Raw genomic sequence first — 20,000 nt, 5'->3', positions numbered from 1 at the left:
GGTTTTCCCATCACTGACTACGGTTTCCCCAACAGTGTTTTCCGCATCCAGAATCTGTAATACGATCCGGATCGGTCCCAAAAGTTAATCGATTATTCCCTTTGACATGGGCTATCTGCTCACCAAATTTGGTCTAAATCTCTCTTTTAGTTTTTGAGTAATCCTGCTAACAGGCAAACAAACTAATCTGGATCAGTCCCAAAAGATAATCGATTGTTCCCAAGGACATGAGTTATCTATCCACCAAATTTGGTCCAACTCCCCCTTTTAATTTTCAGTAGTCCTGCTAACAGACAAACAAACAGAATTGAAAACATACTCTCCTTGCTGGAGATAATAATAATAATAATAATTATGATAATAATAATAATAATAATAATAATAATAATAACAGCGTGGTGGAATGAAGATGGTGAGACAGGCTGTGGCACAAAAAAAGAAAGCATACAATGAATGGATGAGAAATAGGGGCGTGGAAGAAGTAGAGGCAGAAGAAAGAGTTAAATGTGGAAAAGAAGAGAGAGGTGAAAAGATTAGTAAGAGAGAGTAAGAAGAGAGTGGATGAGGAATTTGGAAGGAATTTGAGTGCAAAGTGGAGGGACTGTAAAAGAAGATGTTCTGGAAAGAGGTGAAGATGGTAAGACAGGGTGGAGGTGAAGTTAGCAGGGGAGTGAAAGATAAAAATGGTAGATTACTAGTGGAGAAGGGAGAAAAAGTGAGCAGATGGAGAGAACACTTTAAGGAATTGTTGAACATACAGGATGGAAGTGATGCGAGTATAAGTGGCTGGGGAATGGCTGGGTGAGAAGACAGGAAGAAATCAGTAGGATAGAAGTTGTGAAAGCAATGAAGAAAGTTAAATTTGGGAAAACCCAAGGAATTGATGGAGTGTGTGGTGAAATGCTGAAGCATTGGGGAGAGATAGTAGTAGAATGGATGTGAAAGATGTGCAGATTGGCCTGGGAGGAAGGTAGAGTCCCGGAGGATTGGAAGTCAGGTATAATTATTCCCTTGTACAAAGGAAAAGGGGAAAAAGAAGTGTGTGGTAATCATAGGGGTACTTGTCTTCTTAGTATAATAGGAAAAGTGTATGGTAGGATACTTATTGACAGAGTTAGAGAAAGAACAGAGTAATTAGTTGGTGAAGAACAGGGAGGTTTTAGGAAGGGAAGAGGTTGTGGAGATCAGATATTCATTCTTAGATCTTTAGTGGAAAAGTTTCTAGAGAAGGGAAAGAAGTTGTATGCGGCTTTCATGGATTTGGAGAAAGCATATGACAGGGTGGATATTAAAGGATTGTGGAAAGTATTAAGAATATATGGAGTAGATGGGAAGTTGTTGAATGCTGTGAAGAGTATGTATGATGGTGCTAAGGCTGCAGTTATGGTTGGTGAAATGAGTGAATTTTTCTCTTTGAAGGTTGGTTTGAAACAGGGATGTGTCATGTCTCCATGGTTGTTCAATCTGTACATGGATGGGGTAATAAAAGAGGTACAAGGTAGGGTAGTGGATGTTGGAGTGGCCCTGGTGAGAGAGGCTAGTGTTTGGAAACTCCCTGTACTGTTGTATGCAGATGATACTGTGTTGTTGAGTGAAGACGAAGGGAAGCTGCAAGGCTTGGTGGATGAGTTTGGGAGAGTGTGTAAGAAACGGAATCTAAAGGTGAATGTAGGGAAGAGTAAACTGATGATCTTTGAGAGAGGTGAAGTTAGTGAATGTACAGCGAGGTTGGATGGTGAGGAATTGGAAAATGTGAGTACGTTTAAGTACTTGGGTAGTGTGATGAGTAAGGATGGAGGTTTGGAGGGTGAAGTACTTGAAAGGGTACAGCAGGGAAGAAAGGTTGCTGGTTCCTTGAAAGCAGTGATAAGAAACAGGGAAATGAGCATGGAAGTGAAAAAGTTACTACATGACAGTATTGTGATACCAACTCTAACGTATGGAAGTGAAGCTTGGACGTTGTTGGAATGACACAAGTCAAGAGTGAGAGCAGTGGAAATGAGTTATTTAAGAGAAGCCTGTGGAGTCACATGGAGAGACAGGCTGACAAATGAGGAGGTGAAGGAGCTTTGTGGTGTGGATGTGGATGTGATAGGAAGCGTTAAGAGGAATACACTGAGGTGGTTTGGCCATATGGAGAGGATGGAGGGTGAAAGACTGACGAAGAGAATGTATGTGAGTGAGATGGAGGGGGGGAGAAAGAGGGGGAGGCCAAGGATGAGATGGAGGGATGGGGTGGAGAGGTATATGAGAGAGGGGGGTGTGAGTTGGGAGCAGGGCAGTGAAATGGCGGGGACAGGGCGACGTGGAGGCGATTTGTTTTTGGCCACCCCGAACGGGATTGAGGCGGCTGGCAATAGATAGATAGATAATAATAAATCTGATTTAAGTAATTAGCAGCTCCACTTCTAGGGGTCTTTTCAAAATTTAACGCGATCTTTGATGTTGTCAAATTTGTGTATTTTATTCAGATAGCCACTGAAGGATTTCTTTCAGTTGAACTATCACATGCTAAAAAAAAAACCGACTAGTCATTTCTTTGTCAGTAGTGCACATAGAGATTGCAATCAGGCTTATACCAAACAATTTGGTATAGTTAAAGAAATCATAGCAGTCAAAGGGCTAATTCCTTCAGATGGAAAAGTTTCAAGTGGGCTAGCTCGTGTATAGCAATTGTAAGATGCAAAAGACCTTCCGTGACTGAAAGAGATAATTCATTCTCTCTCTCTCTCTCTCTCTCTCTCTCTCTCTGATCAAACGACTATCCTAGGCTTCCAAATTGCTCCTCTTCCCCCTACCTGAATTTATCCCTCAGCGTCAAGTACTCCATCACAGCTTAGTACACCAAAACAACTCCCTGCTAAACTCTCCTACAAAATCAACACTTCTCCTTCCCACCAAACAACTTCCCTTAACCGCTCATCATTCACCCCCTTCTTAATCTCTCACTTTTGTTATTCCATCACCTTCGTCCACCAAACTTCATCAATCTTATGTGTTCATTCAGCCAACTTAAGCATTATCTCTCCCACTTATCAAATCTTTGTCCTCAGTTATTAATTACTCCTGAGCTGCAGATGGACATTTGCATGTGGTGGCATCGATATAACTTGCTGTTCTACTACCCCGGTCATGCAAACGCCCCTCATCGACTTCCCAGTTCCCAGAAAGGAGGATCTTGAATTGCAGACGAAGAGCAGCTTAAGCCTGCAGTCCAAAGGGTTCACGTCTCAGATGAGCGTGGGGTCATAGCAATGACTAATAACTCTTTCCCTCCTTCTTACCTTCTTCATCCCTCACTCCACGTACTCCATCACCGCTTCCTTCATCAAGAATTCATTCAACCCGCTAAACAGTATCTCTCACATCACCATCACACCACTTCACTCAGTTCCTAAAGATTCCTCATATTTCGTTAATCTCTCACTTCACGTACAGCATCACTGCTTCCTCCATGAAGATTCATAAAACTTACTATCTGCTCATTCAGCTGGCTAAATCAATATCTCCCCCACCCCCATCAAATCACTTCACGCAATCCCTGATCACTCTTCACTTTTTATTTTCTTTTTTCCTTCCTCACTCCGCGTACTCCATCGCTGCTCAGTTTCATCCCTCTACCTTCAGCAAACTTACTCCCCGTCCATTCTGCCTAGTTAGTTAGTCCTTCAGTATTTCAACCAATCATCAAGCCACTTCATTGAGTGCCTGATTACTCCTACTTACATTTTTATCAGCCAATCCACTTACTGCATCACTGCTTCCTCCACCCGGTTCACCACTCATTCCTTTATACATTCCATCATTCTTAGTTTTTCTGATCAGAACTTTTTCAATCATATTTTCCTTCTTTCCTTCACCTATTTCATCAGTCTTTCTTTCTCTAATTATATCACTCCTTTCTTCTTCCATATTTTTCGTCACTTTCCATCGGTCATTTCAGTACTCTTTCCTTCTTGCATTTCATCCATCTTTTACCCATAATTAATTACTCTTTGCGTCACTGATTTCATCCTTCTTATCATCATTCATTGCATCACATCTTCCTTCACTCAGTTCAGTAATCCTTCCTTCACTCATTTCGCCAGTGACTGCTTGACCCTTTTCACCACTCCTTCATTCCTCCAGCACCACCGTGTCCATATATACTTATCACTCCACACAGTTGGTTTCCCTCTTCCCACCACCCACCCCTACAACAATATTCCCCTGCCTCTACTCTCTGTTAATTCCAAGAAGATTTAATGGAACTATATTGAAAATTAAAGTTGAGCGGCATTTTAATTTATACATCGACTTCTTTATATGAAATGTGGTTAACATTCTCGTGACTGGGAAAGCTCGTAATACTTTATTCCGGCAAACTCCAGACTATTCTGCCCATTTGAGCGTCATAGAAGCCTGAGTGTTAATACTATAATCATGCATTCTGTTATTATTAACCCTTTCATGTTTATGGACAACTCTTGTGTTTTGTTTCAGTTAACGCCAATTTTATACAACCAAGAGTGAGTCCTAGCAGCTTGAGTATTTATAGAGTTGCCGTTATGAATGCCACCAGTAGCACATTGATGGACACATTTTTTCGAGTAATTAAGTCCAGCTAACTCCAAGCAATAAAAATTCAGCTTGGAGTGAATTATAGGACCCTCAAGGACCCTTAGAGCATTAACCTCTTGAAACCGGTAGTTCTCCTACATAGTGTGTTCTTGCTTCTACCAGCCGTTGTTTTTTTTTTTTTTAATTAAGAAGGGTACTCGTATTGAAGGGATTTCTTTAAGGCAATGTATAATTCTCCAGTTTGGAGAGTCCATCAAGTGGTAAATATAATCGTCAGGAGTTTAAATAAATTAAAAAGACATCCCCGGAATAAAATATTTACTTTAGTTATCTCACATACTGAGGTCTGCAAACAAGTTTTGCATATAATCACTCTAACATCCACAAAAGTTCATTTGCACGATAACTAATGGCACGGTTTCAGACTTATAAATAAATAATTACCACACAGCTGAAATTTATTTATGTATTGACGCATGCATCCAGTTTCAAAGCAAATGAATGCACAACATACTCGTATAGCATGGGTATAACTCCATGCACACACCCAATAGCACACTGTATTCAGAAAGCGAGAATACATAACACTCACGAAACATGGGCATATTTCTTAGCACGCACAACAGCACGTTGTATTGGCTACACTCTAACATTTTTACCTCTCACCAGGCACCGGTGACCCGTGCCTCCCCTACATTTACGCGATCCATTCCACTGCCATAACGTCCCATCTGGCCCCTCACTTAACATTCACCACCAGCCCTTCATATGTCAGTCATATTGTGAATCCGTTTTTCCCTTCAGTCCTCACGACCGTCCGCTCTCGTTTGATGTAGCACAGGTCCCCCCCTCTGTTTCCCGTGATCCGACCATTAGCATGACGGAATATTGAAGCTGACTCAGAATGCCAACACAGCCAGCTATACAGACCAAAGCAAATTGCAAAAAATGCAGCTCGGGCAATTGCACAGTTTTATTCAGATTCAGGAAAAACGCAGGAAAGACAAAACTGATTAGCCCACTGCATCCACACACCACAATCAGCGAAGTCACCCTCCACGCAAAGCCACATATTTTTTCTTTTATCATTTTTTTTTTTTTTTACCAATAACGAGAGGGGGAGAGGAGTTAGTATGCTGGAAGTGAACGCTGAATAGCCCCTGTGCCGAGGTGGTGAGAAAGAGGGACGAGAGGGGAGCCACGGCGCTGCCTCACATGGAAACTGTACGTAGTTTAACACACTTTTCATAACTCGAGTCATGCATTCTCCTTTAGTTAGATGAGGGACAATGGCATTCCTTATTTTGACCCTTCTCTTCCTCAACTGAACAAGATCACCGAGTGGTAGAATATACAGCATGAAACGCAGCACTGTGACCACTCGGATTCTACAACTCAGGGGGAAAGGAATTCTTATTTTTACCCCTTCACCACAGAATACTGTATATGAGTTACTGTATATAAAATCCCCTACTAAGGATTTCAGGGGCAGTGTCCAACTGTTTTTTTTAAATAACGTCTCAACAAAGCGTCGGACAAGGATTTAACTTTGGCAGTGCATGTTTGAGACTCCGACCTAATTTGTAAAATTATGCTTTTGTACCAAATGTGTATGATTAAGGCATTTATAAGAGTAAATGTAGGGTAAACTTAGCTAAAATCGTCAGAGGCATGTAGCGAGGCTAGCTTCGGTCACGATACAAGCCCCGCCCACAATTCGGAACGTGACGTCGGAGTGACGTAGTAGTAATCACCGACGCAAGTGGCAGTTCTGTCTTTATGTAAGCTGCTTCAGATTCAATGCCTCAGGGTTACTCATATTTCTGAGCTGCGGCTGATTTTTAGAGTGACTGTACATCCCTCCAGACTCCCTATTAGTACATAGTATATGCATCGCCCTCTTACACATATTGTGACGTCAATATGACTTATTCACTTCTGAAGAGTAGTAATCACTGCCTGAGCCGGCACCGCTGGGCGAGGTGATGTGGCGGCCGCCGACAGGCGAGACGTTACCAAACCGAAACTTCAGCGATGGCGAGCATAGATAGATTTCGCAAACATTCTTCTCATATAAGGACCATACTGAATGTATAGTAGGGGTGAAATATTACTTCGGTGTGTGTGTGTGTGTGTGTGTGTGTGTGTGTGTGTGTGTAAAAAATATATATTCTTTTAAAGATAATAGTGGGCGTTCACAATGAACAAGTTTAATAAACCACTGCTCTATGTTACATGCACCGAGCATGTAGCAAGGGCCGTATTTTCCATGTAAATGATAATTTCCTTCGAGTAAACCTTTTTTTTCTCAAACGTTCTTCTCATATAAGGACCATACTGAATCTGTAGCAGGGGTGAAATATTACTTCGGTGTGTGTGTGTGTGTGTGTGTGTGTGTGTGTGAGAGAGAGAGAGAGAGAGAGAGAGAGAGAGTACAGTATGTAGGGGGGGGGGGGTTAGATAGAAATGCCACTTGCGTCGGTGATTACTACTACGTCACACCGACGTCACGTTCCGAATTGTGGGCGGGGCTTGTATCGTGACCGAAGCTAGCCTCGCTACATGCCTCTGACGATTTTAGGTAAGTTTACCCTACATTTACTCTTATAAATGCCTTAATCATACACATTTGGTACAAAAGCATAATTTTACAAATTAGGTCGGGGTCTCAAACATGCACTGCCAAACTAAAATCCTTGTCCGACGCTTTGTTGAGACGTTATTTAAAAAAAACAGTTGGTCACTGCCCCTGAAATCCTTAGTAGTTAAAGAAATACTGAAGGCAGTATGTATTGTGTACCAGCTGACTTGCATATGCCTGACAGCGTCCCTCACCACCACCTTGGTTCTGGCACTGTATATACAGTAGTGTGGAAGGCATGTGACAGTGGGAAGAAAAGAGTATGTGAGAATCAGTGTTGTCAGAGTGGCTCTGAATGTGAATGGCCGAGTCTCCATATGCCATCGGCGGAACCTTGACAGGTTTTGAACATGAGTGAACAAGTGTGTCGGTATACGGCTGCATTATCTTAATCTACCTCCGGGTGGTACTGAACACCTGAAAGTCAGCGGGTATATCCTAACCTGAACAAAACTGTCTGCTAGCACTAAAAATAAAACGCAAAGTACGTATTCGGCTGAAGGATATGTTAGAGAGTAACAGGCTGCTGCTGTTGATGATGATAATGATGGTTATGATGATGAAAATATAAATATGGTTAATGTAAGATTTTCAAATAATATTTATCAAGTAAGGGTTTAGCAATTCCGATATTTAGCTATTACTGACGTGTAATCAGAACTATTAACAGGAACTGCATTTAGAAAGCAAAATTAACTAAAAGTATTCTAACCAAAGGAAAACAGGAATGAAAAGGATAGTTTTTTCTTTTTTATTCCATTTTTTTTTTTTTTTGAGTTTTGTCAGCAATAGGGAGGTAAAATATTCCCTTGAAAATTTTTCACGGGCACACTGGAAAGAGGGGGACCTCACGCATGGTAAAGAAAAGAAAAAAAAAACGAAGTTTCTCAAAATGTGATCAAAGTTTTCTCAGACAGCTGACTCTGTCTACATATATATGGAAAATTTTCCTACCAGCACGGGCCGTGTCGCACTACATCATTACGTTGCCACGAGTTCAGCTCAAGAAACCGGTCATGGAGGGGAGAGAAAAAGCTTGATTTGGGGAGGTCGCCAGTTTGATGATGATGATGATGATGATGATGATGATGATTACTACAACTTGAATTTTACCATTATACTGTAGTACCATTGCCGTCGCCAAAGAGGATATGTTTTTGGTTTGGTTTATTAGCATCATGAAAACAATACTTGTCGGAGCTGAATCAGATTTGGAATGATGATAGAGGAACATTAGAAGAGTAATTTTTTAGGGGATGAAAAGATTAGGGTCAGGGTCAAGGGTGAGAAAAGCATGATAATTACTTCATTATTCATGTGGAGGTGTGCAGTGTGTAGGAGAATGCTGGGCCTCAGGGAACTGTCAGTAAAGCCTATGGTCAGAGTCGGACACACACACACACACACACACACACACACAAAAAGACTCTCACAAGTGTCACTACGGTGGTCGAAATTATCTCCAACAAGGTGGTTATGTTTTGCCTTCGGGCTCTTTGACTGTCTGACTTTGTCTTTCTCTTTGCTGCATTGTTAGAGAATTGGTGGATGCAATTGCACCAAATTAAAAGACGTACGACTATTACTGAAGTACTAACTAACTAACTATTGCCAGACGCCATAATCCCGTAAGGGGTGGCCACTTGACTTTGAGTTACCTGTTTTACGGGGAGGGGCACTAACCCTCCACCAACCCACTTGTTGACACGTAGGGAGCACGTGTGGGTTGGTTATATGGTAACCACCCAGCGTTGTAAATGGTTTCTTGGCTTACAGGAAACCATTTGGTTTGTCACTCAATGTAAAGCCACCTGTGAAGGAAAGAAAAGCAATAAGAAGTGACAGGAAAGATGGAAGAAATAGGAAGAGAGGAGGACAGACACAGAAAAAGAATGATAAAGGCTAAGGAAGAGGTAGGTAGCACTACATCAAGTGAGTGGATGATGGTCGCCACCACCTACCAGATATTACTGAAGTAAATTATTTAAATTTTTATTTAAATTTTTCCGAAAAAGGTGAAAGATAAAGGTGAAAAGGGTGATAGTGCTGCCTCGAGGGAAAGAAGCGCTCTCTGACTGCTGCTGTTTATGACCAGGAATCTAGACTTTATGGGAGACAAGATGGAATTATGTATTACTACTGAGTACATTCCCAATATTGACATCAAGTACTGTCTGTCTATCAACGAATCCTTTACTTCTCAATTAGGAATGTAGATCCCCTGGGCTAGACTAATCAGTTATGAAATCTAAGGCGAGGGTGACCAGCCTTGCTTTCTCAAGAGAGGCAATATACTCGTATGAACAATAAACCCCAACCACCTCCACGAGTGCCATCCTGTTGGAAGGCCTTTACCTACAAAACCACCAGGAGTCATTTTGATTATATGGATACCACCCAACGTAATAAATGGTTTCCTGGGTTATCGTAAATCACTTAGCATGTCAGTCAGTTTAGAGTCATTTGAGGGCAGCACGGAAATGAATGGGTGGATTGTTGGGCCCCCACCTAACCACTGTGGATAAAGTGTATAGCGTACACATAACCACATTCAGATGAATGGAGGTCATGGGGAATTGCCTGGCGGGGTGCATGAAATGCCTGGCTCTCGTCCCATAACCGGCAAACCCATCTGACTCAGGGAAGCGGACTGCGGTTAAGTCTGCTGTCTGGCAGTAGGCTATGGTTATAATGTACATGAGTTTTCGTTATATGCTGGAAAAGTTTTCAAAATATTACTTTTTCCTTACAGTTGGGGGAAGCATGACAAGTGGCTTTATAAGTAGCAATAGTATCTTAATAGAAATGGTATTTAAAAAAAAAATTGAATTAATAGCCAAAACAAGGAAAAACAAGGGGAAGTGAAATAAAATGGGACTTTACAGTATTATTCTTCGATTTAACCAATAGTCCTTTTCTTTTTCGGAACAGCACGGTTACGGTTATGTGTGATGGGTACGAGGCACACATATCTGACCAGTCCAGCTTGAAAAGTTTCTCTTAAACTGAAGAAAATCGTCTGGAGGTAGTATGAAACAAATATAGAATATACCAACGGTATGAAAAGGTTAATACCAGCAAGCTTAAGGAACCCTGACCAGACTGCATCTTTCCACGTCAAGTGCTGGAGTTACTATTGCGCTACGCCGTGTGCTGCTCCCTTGGCCTTTAGAATAACATCATCAGAATTTTGTCCTCCCATGGTGTGAACAACTCTAGTATTCTGTTTCAGCCAGCTCTAGACCGACTCATTCAGCTGCGAGTGAAACATATGATACTTAGAGTGTTACTACTGGTACCATTAATCACGTCAGTGCTAGGACTGCCATCATCACACGCTTACATCCAGCTTAGTGAGCCATAGGAGACTGAGAATGTTAAATATCTCACTTTTTGATCAATAAGAACTTTTCCAAGAGTTGCCATGAAGATTCTCCATTATCTTCTGTAATTCTGTGGATAGCCAAACATTCATACTGTACAAAGGTCAAAACACAGCCTTCTTCTCCAGTAGCAGCGGGAGTAATCATTGAACACTTAGGGAAACGGTGGACAAGCGGCTGGAAAAGTTCTTTGCTATCCGAAAGAGTAAGAGCATGATGCCAGGCTGGGGCAGGGAAGGTTTCATAATTTGAACGGGGTTAAAAAGAATAAGTATCTTCCACACGACCCGCCGACATGACATAAAACCATCCCCTCTAATACATTATACAAGTCTTGAAGGAGATAGTATTAGCATACATTCAGTATAGACAGTGGGTATTAGTAAAGAAGTGATGGAATGTGAAGGTGTGTAGAATGTAGGAGGGATGCTTGGCTTTGTGGAACGGACTGTCAAATCAAAACACAGGGTCGGACACATACAAAAATACATATGAAATGTGAGAATAGGAATGACAGGTCAAGAAAAAGTCAACAGCTTTGCAGAGAAGGAATTTTGAGCATTAATACTCTGGCTCCATATAATAGTATCAGGAGGATAAAACTATCTGATTTACCTAAAACAGGCTTCTAGAACTGTACCGAAGTGTGAAAATACAGGGACATCTTTAAACATGATCTCCCATGGTTATGTCATTCATTATAACTTTCATATGCTTTCCTAACTGATCCTTAAATCTAAACAACAAAAGCTTACAAACTCTTACTCCTGTTACAAACTAGGTCAACTCTGTCACGAACATTTCATCTGGTACAGTTGATCAAAACACTAGCGGCACACACCTGGCGCGAACCCATCTGGCACCACGGACAATGGCTAATGGAAAATGCCAGATGATATTTTGTTGGTAAACATGCATTCTTAAGGCTGTAATATATCACTTGCTTGCTATAATTTTCAGGCGCTATTGTTATTATATCAATATTCTGATGATAACACATTAATCTGCTAGGAACTTTATGTGATATTTTGATTATTTAGGATATTAAAATACAACTCCTGCGCGATACTTTTTTTTTTTTTTGATCGGCAGTACATTCACATATACAGGGCAGTATTATGCAATCAGATGATGTGAAGGAGGCCACATATTTTTACTATAATTTCGGAAGCCTGATAGAACACAGTTGACTTTTCTTTATCATTGCTGGATACATTCAGTAATGTGGGATGCAGACCTATGTGTACCATTAATGTCATACACTTGGTTTTTACTACTCAGTTATATGAGGTAATGTTATTTTTTCCTTCCTGTATCTATACGGCTTTATTTAACTTAAAGAGGATCTATATTGATGAACGATTAATAAAAAATAAATCTAATCCATGAAGTTTGAAAACTCTCTCGTAAACTGAGTAAAATCGTCTGAATACAGCAATAATTAAATGAAAAGGGCGACATCGGAATAAAGAGTTATTATTAGGGTCGTCTCACTTACCCACACTCTCCCACCGACATATCTACCCAAGCATACCCGCCCACACTGCACGCAAAACACACACATTAGTAATCGCCTCCACACACACGGCCGGCCATAAACACGCTAGATTGCATAATTTAACACTGTTAATTATCATCCCCCTTACATCAACTCGTGCAATCCAATTTTACCAAAGCACCGGCTGCGTAAATAAATCTCCATACTACCCCTCCCCTCCCCATGACGTCTTCCATATGCATCTTCCTCCACTAGCAATAACATCCTCCCAGTTGTTAATATTCTCAAATCTCTCGTGATTATACTTTGGGGACTCTTGGTGAGGTAGTTACGATGCGTCGGTTCCTAGGAGGGGGCGTTGCTCCCTGTTGTCATATCTTCCAGGGTTGTGGGGATGGGGGAACCTCTAATTATGGAACAGAAAGGGGGGCAGTTATGTGAGTGTGTGTGTGTGTGTGTGTGTGTGTGTGTGTGTGTGTGTGTGTGTGTGTGTGTGAGAGAGAGAGAGAGAGAGAGAGAGAGAGAGAGAGAGAGAGAGAGAGATCACAGCAAGAAAAGGGATTTCAGGTCAGAAAGGTTTCTCTTCTTTCGTTGCTAAAGAAAGTTCTGTCAATGAGTGTTTTTTCATCTTGTATAACACTATTAAGCTCTTTACAAAGACAAAAAATGTGAAAAAATCGGTTAAAGAAAAACTTCTGAGCAGACTCTTATTTATCCAGTGAAACTATTAATACTAAATATTCTCTGACCCACTCTCAACCAACATCGGAATGGATTGGCTGGAGTTAGCTGTAATAGAATACCAACAAGTGCTTGTGGGCCCTTCGGACCCTCTCGCACTTGCTCCTGCGGAGGGCTCTCGCGCTGCGCGCTCGCTTTCTCGTGCTTCGCACTCGTTTCCTCGTTGATGACAGAAAATTCATCTCACCTTTTTACGAAAATGTGAGCCTCTCTTCGATGTTTTTCGCCGTGGCATATTAACAACCACGAAGGCAACAGCGCGGGAAACGCACAGTAAAAACGCTCAGTTCGGCAGCTCTGATAGTCTAAAAAGTATAGGGTCGTGGCACATGGCTCGAGTAGACTCGATTTCTAGAAGTCCTGGTACCGAATGAACTGTTTTCCGAACCAAACTTTGATCGCTCTTAACTCGAATAAAAATCATTAATCGAGATGGAACCAAGTTTTTCGACATTAGCTAATTTTCTGCGATTTTCATGCCAATTTTGGTGCACCAGGACGCCTCAGTACCGAAGAAAGGCGCCCTCACCTCGCTTCGGGAATGGAACCCAAGTTGTCCAAACGCAAGTCCGAGATATTAACCACTCTGCCACGGCAACCGACAGGGCGCCGGGAGCGGCTTTTTTTTTTTTTTTATCAAAGTTTGATCGCTCATTAAAAATAGTAAAAGTTTTTCAAACGTGATGGGACCAATTTTTTCACATCAGCGATTTTTTTGCGATTTTTGTGCCAATTTTGGTGCGATTTGAATGTGTAGTTTCGGCTGCCCAAAATACACACACACACAGACACACGGCTACTGCTATAGTATATTAGAAGTTGTCCCGTCCGTGATAGTTAATGGTGAAATATTATCAGGATTCTATATTCAATCATAGCTGAGTAGAATTCTTCAGGAGTTAAGTGGAGTAAATCTCTAGGACTGCCCCTATCAAGAGAGAATTAACGATGACAGTATTAACATCGTCAGCCTCCTACTAACCCACTATCGACTGACTACACTCATCTATCGTTTGTTGGAAAAAAAAAAAATACAGTTGGTCCGACCATGGGAGGCTTAACCCCTTTAGCTTGGTGATTTACTTCACATTATATTCAAGTTATCACGAAATTATTTTATACGAGGAGTGATAGACTTCTGTTAGTGGAGTTAAAGAATGTTGCATCTTACTCCTCCACTTCGAAGAGGTTTTCCTAAGCTAAATAAAATCATTAGGCAGAGTCATTAATAAACCAAAATTGCCAGCAGGGAATGTAGGATGATCTCCACAAAAAATCTCTAGCACTCAAAGAACTGCTTGCCCCTGCCCAGCCTCGCAAAAGTTGATAAACGTTAATGGAATATTTGCGTTGCAACATTTCACACTATGTACCGCATGGTTTGACCTTTGAGAAATTCCTTTGAAATGCTTATATCTGAAATTCGAGCAAAGGTGTCTTGAAGTATTAGCACAATGAACATTTCTACCAAGTTTTAAGCGAATTGGTTAAGAAATGAAGAATTAGCTTCAAAATTCAAAGTATGTAGGAGAAAGAAAGAAGAAAGCACATGAAAGTACTGTGTGGTCTCCATCATAATGTGGATACCATGATAAAACGTCATCGGTGTGAAAGGGTGAAGTCCTCGCTAAATACGAAACCAGGATTTTTTTTCCTACCTTACAATCTTTGTATTTTCCCTTTCTCTCTTTTTGTAGGTCTTCCCTCCTATCATCCTTATCGCACACTAATGCTTACAGTTTCCCTGGGTTTAAGACTCTCCCTTCTACTTCACATGTCTTACGTTTTCATTCACCCTCCTCCTGCGTTTCGGCATTTTTAAAAATCTAGTTTACGTATCTTTGAACACTTGAGTTCATCTGACAGTTCATTTCTGCTTTTCATTCCTCTGCTAGCTAATATTACTAAACTAGGAAATATACTTTACATGTTACTCTGCTCATAGATATTTTGTTTCACAGGATGTGTGAGGAAGAAAAGTGACGGGCGTTCCAGAAGTAAGAGGACAACAGACGAACCTTTGTCCCTGACGGCAGATTTTCACCCTTCTGTATTTATCTTTGTTATTTTCTCAACGTGTCTCCCTCACGAAGTATCATTCTTTTATTATTTTGAATCACTTGGCGAATTTGAGAGCTTATTCATGCCAGGACTAAACGACTTTATTTAAAATATATATATATATAGTCTGATGGTGGCATATAAGTTATAGGTAACCCTCTTCCCCGTTCGAAAAGTGATTCCTAAGCCGAACAGTATCGCCTGGGGTTGCATGACTATAATGAAATAAAAATTATTGTCCTTTGGCTGAAAGTTGAATCCTTTTCTTTCCGTTTTATTTATTTTATTCCCATTTTCAAACGTCCTCTTTCGCCACTCTCATTCGCTCCTGGCATTCTCCTCCATGCCAGTATAATTTCTCTAGGTCCAGCTGGTAATCCAATTCGGCGGTAGGGCTGCCTGGAGGTCTCTACATAAACCTATAAAGAAGCAATGAAAACTCGGCCCGAGCTTTTACACTTGTCACAGCTGCCGTATGGGGAAAGAGAGAGAGAGAGAGAGAGAGAGAGAGAGTATAAATCCAAGAAAAGAGTATGCATGACTCTAGACGAAACAGACATGGTGGTGATGGTGTAGGGAGGGGAGATACTGATGTGAAGGAGGGAGCATGGGAATGGTGATGGAGGTGAGGGTAGAGGGAGAGTGATGGTGGTGGTCCTGTGAAAGGGATATTACTTTGGTGGTGGGTGGGTGGCGATGGGAATGGTAGTGGCAGATGTAATGGTGGTGGTGATCGTCGTGGTTGTGATGGTTGTGGTGGTGGTGGTGATAGTGGTGATGAGAGTGATGAGAGTTATGGAAGAAATACTGTGATGTTGGTAGGTGTGGTGGTAGTATTAGTATCAGTGAAAATAGTAATGGTAGAGGTAAGAGTGGCAGTTGTGGTTGTGGCTATAGTGGTAGTGATAGTGGTGGTAACAAAGAGTGGTGATGGTTGTAATGGTCGTGGTAAACGTGGTGGCCGAAGTGACAGTGGTGGTGGTGAAAGGGAAAGTACAGTACTGGTGGTGAAGGTGGTAGTGTGATGGTAGCGGTGGTGACGGTGGTGTTGGTAAAGAAAGGTAAAATGGTGGTGACGGTGGTGGTGGTGGTGATAAGGACAACTGCAGTGGTGGTGACAGTGGTAGTGATTTTGGTTGCTGTGGTAGTGGTGGTAGTAGTAACGAGAGGGGGAGTTAAGAGGAATGATTAGGATGACTCTGGCAACATGTGGTCGTTGTGGTAGTGAAAGAAGTGGTAGTTGTACTGGTATTGATAGCAGGAGTAATCACTGTAATAATTGTGGGGACGCTGGTAGTGGTGGTGGTGGCAATGGTGGTGGTGAAGGCGACAAAATGTGGATGTAATGATGATTGCAGTGGTGTTAGTGGTAGTAGTAGTAGGGATGGTAAGAGTAGTGGTAGTCGTGATGGCAATGGTATTGGTATGGTGGTGGAACTGGTAAGAGGCAGAGTGGTTATGGCAGTGGTGATGATGGTGGTGGTGGTGAGGGTGAGGGTCAGGGTTAGGGTAAGGTTGACAATACGTGGAAGTAATGGTGGTGAAACAAGGGAAGCACAGCTGGTCTCGGCACCATATTAATATCCTCAGAGAATATATACCACTAGCAGGCGAGGGGAGAAAAAAGTCCCAAGAAATTGTGCTACAAGAAACAATATTCGTCCAAAATATAAAAGTTCCGGACATTAATATCGCTGCAAATTATAGTCGGCCAATGAAACTCATATATAATATCATGAAAAGTTTGAATTACTCAAAAGATCTCATCACTAGGTTTAGAAAGTCATTGCTCATCCCCTTGTTATCTGCCGTAAATATATCAATTAATGTACCACTTGAAAGACACGCATAAAATATCCGGAAAAAAAAAAAAAAAAAACAGTATACAGCACCAGGAACGTCCGGTTTTAAAAATCTAAAGGCTGCACCACTAACAAAGTAGGATATTAATATTTCTAATATATTCAGAAGCGGCAATGGATTGTGGTATACGAGTACATCACAAAGATAAAAAGCGGGACAGAGTACAATGACTTCTAAAAACATCGCTGAAACCCAACAATCTATTAAAAATTATGTATAAGAGTATGATAACTTCCCGACGAAAAAAGTGAAGAGATATAATTTTTCCATAACTGTACAACAAGAACGCGCCATATAAAAACCCGTCAAGTATGTACCTTAAACAGGCAGATTTATAGACAGGAATATGTGCTGTAACACTCTCACATCAGAGCAAATAAACCATTACCCAGGCAAGGAAATAATGTAGTTAAATAATTCTCGTCAGGAGTGTACTGTATAAACCCTTTAGCCGCAAGGATTCTTTTCATATGGACAAAATCGCCTAATAATAGGCTAAATAAAAATATAAGAATGTCCACAATAGCGGAGAGTTTAGAGATATAATTCTTAACAGTCTGACTGCAAATACTTCCCTATGCCGAAGAGTATTTTGTGGTGATTTCCAAATTATCTAAATATGTCCATAACAACGAAAGAGTAAGTCCAGGCAGTGTTTTTACCCTTTGACTACCAGCATTTCTCTCATCATCAGAATGAAGCAAAAAATAAATGTGTTCGCCTGTCAGAGGATGAACATTCTTCCGTGAGTTATGGCAGTCGATCTGTTTCCGTAGAGACCTGAAAGACACCATAGTATTAGCTCAAATCACGGAGACATTAAGATAAGCACACACTAGAGCAGCGATGCAGACACACACATACTCAGCATAAACTTTACAACGACACATAAAACCAGAGATCCCGTTGGTTTGCTTACTGGCTAAGTGCTTGTGTGTTTGTCATTGTGTGTCAGTGTCTGTGAATGTGTGTGTGTGTGTGTGTGTGTGTGTGTGTGTGTGTGTGTGTGTGTGTGTGTGTGTGTGTGTGTGTGTGTAAACCAATTATATATAAAAATAAATCTGTGAATGTGAGAGGACTCTGCTATGAAGCTGTCCTGGTACGAATGAAACCTATTCTACCAAATCCGCCCATACTCCAACCCTTCCCTGTGTCACCACTTGCCTGTTTTCCTTTCCAGTGCAGCTGCTGAGTTTGTCAGGGTCTGACTGGCATGCTTCTATGTGATGGCCGCTCCGACAACAGGTTCATCAAGAGAAGCAACAGAGCCAGTGACATCACCACTTCCAGGCTACAGATGGAGACGAGGCACAGAACACGCTCACGGCACAGATACACAAGGCAGTAAACCTTGACAAAACAATACTCCTCCTCTGTCAGATATAATGAAATCACTGTATCGTTCCACTTTAAGCTGTGTTTTCAAGAGAGAACGTAGAGAGGATAATGATGTGAACTCTTCCACTCCATCATACATACAGGTTTTCAATTTGACTGATGCTACTGCAATTTAAGCCATTCTTACCAGAGCAAGTCACTCAGTGTCTCAGGTCTCTCCATTCTGAAAACATGAAATTTGGGGTACCGAGAAATTAGTGTATAATCTTGCGTTTGCCTACTACAGGCGGGTAGAAAAAAAGAATTGTGTCACGAATCAAATTCGCGACATTTTCCTTTTGTGAGAAACCACAAACTATTAGTGGAAAACTCACTGTGTATCGTTCAGTTAACCGTTTCTCTCTCCATTTCGATGGCATACTTTTTTCAAAACATTCGTCACTGTTTCAAAAGTGACCGTTCTAATGCATGTCATTAAGTGCTCCACTGAGAGATATTATTGTTTCTGTATTGTTCGCCCCTGCTTGCCTCGACCGTTGGCCACGCCTTCTCTCGGCTGGCCTGTGCATCCTGTATTTGAATCAGTCTTTTGTCTGTCGCGACAGAGTGTGGTTCTGTGCTCCAGTAGTGAGAGTGAGAGAGGTCTTCTAGCACCCAGACTCCACTAGACTACAGTTCTCCAGGCTCCCACCCTTCCTTGGTGATACGCTACATTGACCAGTATTTCCTTTTCGTATTTTTCTAGGTTTAAGAGTTTAGCTTCTGAGTGAGCGAGTGAGTGCGATCTCTTTATTTTGAAATGTAACGTTAAATTTATTTCTTTGTAATCAATAAATTTAACAGTTCTTTTTCTCTGAGCTTAATGTAATGTAAACTCGTGTTTCATTTCTCCACAATTAAGCTTATTTCCCTTATAGCTCCTAGCTTGCATAAACGCTTTGCTATTCATAACTGGTACTTAGGCCAGTCTTGTTGTATTAAGCTTAAAATCCGTTGTGCCTTCTAGGAGTTACGCATCAGCAAGAACCTGATATTATTAATAGTATTAGTTATTTATTGTCAGGGGTGAAGTAACTTTCTCCAGAGGCTAACAGTACTAATAAACAGCAATTGTGAGTAATTAGTCTCTGCTGTGTACTGTTGAGAAAGTTTATAAATTCTCGTTCTGAGAGAGTCGGCGAAGCGGGCCAGCATAAAGTAATCATTGCTTGATTTAGCAAGACAATTCATTGTCCCTGCTCTTCAGTATTATTGAGAATTTTTTAATTTTGCATTTATTTTAAAAACCCCGTGACAAATTGTACATACTGTTACTAACTCATTGCAAGGAATTCCGTATCTGTAATTTAACTTATTCAAATAGGTTGCGTTGGAGTCTAAATATTTATTGCCTTTCTTTCACAATTATACCTAACTATGGTAAAGTGGCAACAACACTCAAACTTCTCCCAAACTGTGAGCATTCTGATGATTTAACTTCCCTCGTCTCCCAACCAACAAACACACGAAAATTTTGTACAGCCAGTGGTTGGTCAGAATTTGTAACTATGAAAATAAACCCTTAACTTCAGTGCCAATTTTCTCTTTTATTCTTACTGTCTCCTGACGGTGCAGTTAAGTATAAAAAAGGACTGTCGTAGTGAAGGGGTTGATTAAGGCTATAATACTCCTGTTCTAAAGATACCTCCTTACATAAAGAAAATCGCCTAGAGAGAGAGAGAGAGAGAGTTAATAATAATTAATAATAATAAGTTTATTTCCATCAGCAGTGGCTATTCTTGTTACATAATATATACACAAAGTATTTACAATACATGACTGAAGAATGACAGCCTAGTTTTTATCTAAGACTGCGACATTATTTGAGTACATGTCCTGTAGCATTATATTTATACAATGTGTTGTTACTTATTTA

The sequence above is a fragment of the Coenobita brevimanus genome, chromosome 23, assembly GCF_032717465.1.
Source record: "Coenobita brevimanus isolate Jiangsu-jjx chromosome 23, ASM3271746v2, whole genome shotgun sequence".
Lineage (NCBI taxonomy): Eukaryota > Metazoa > Arthropoda > Malacostraca > Decapoda > Coenobitidae > Coenobita > Coenobita brevimanus.
This window is presented reverse-complemented; position numbering follows the sequence as displayed.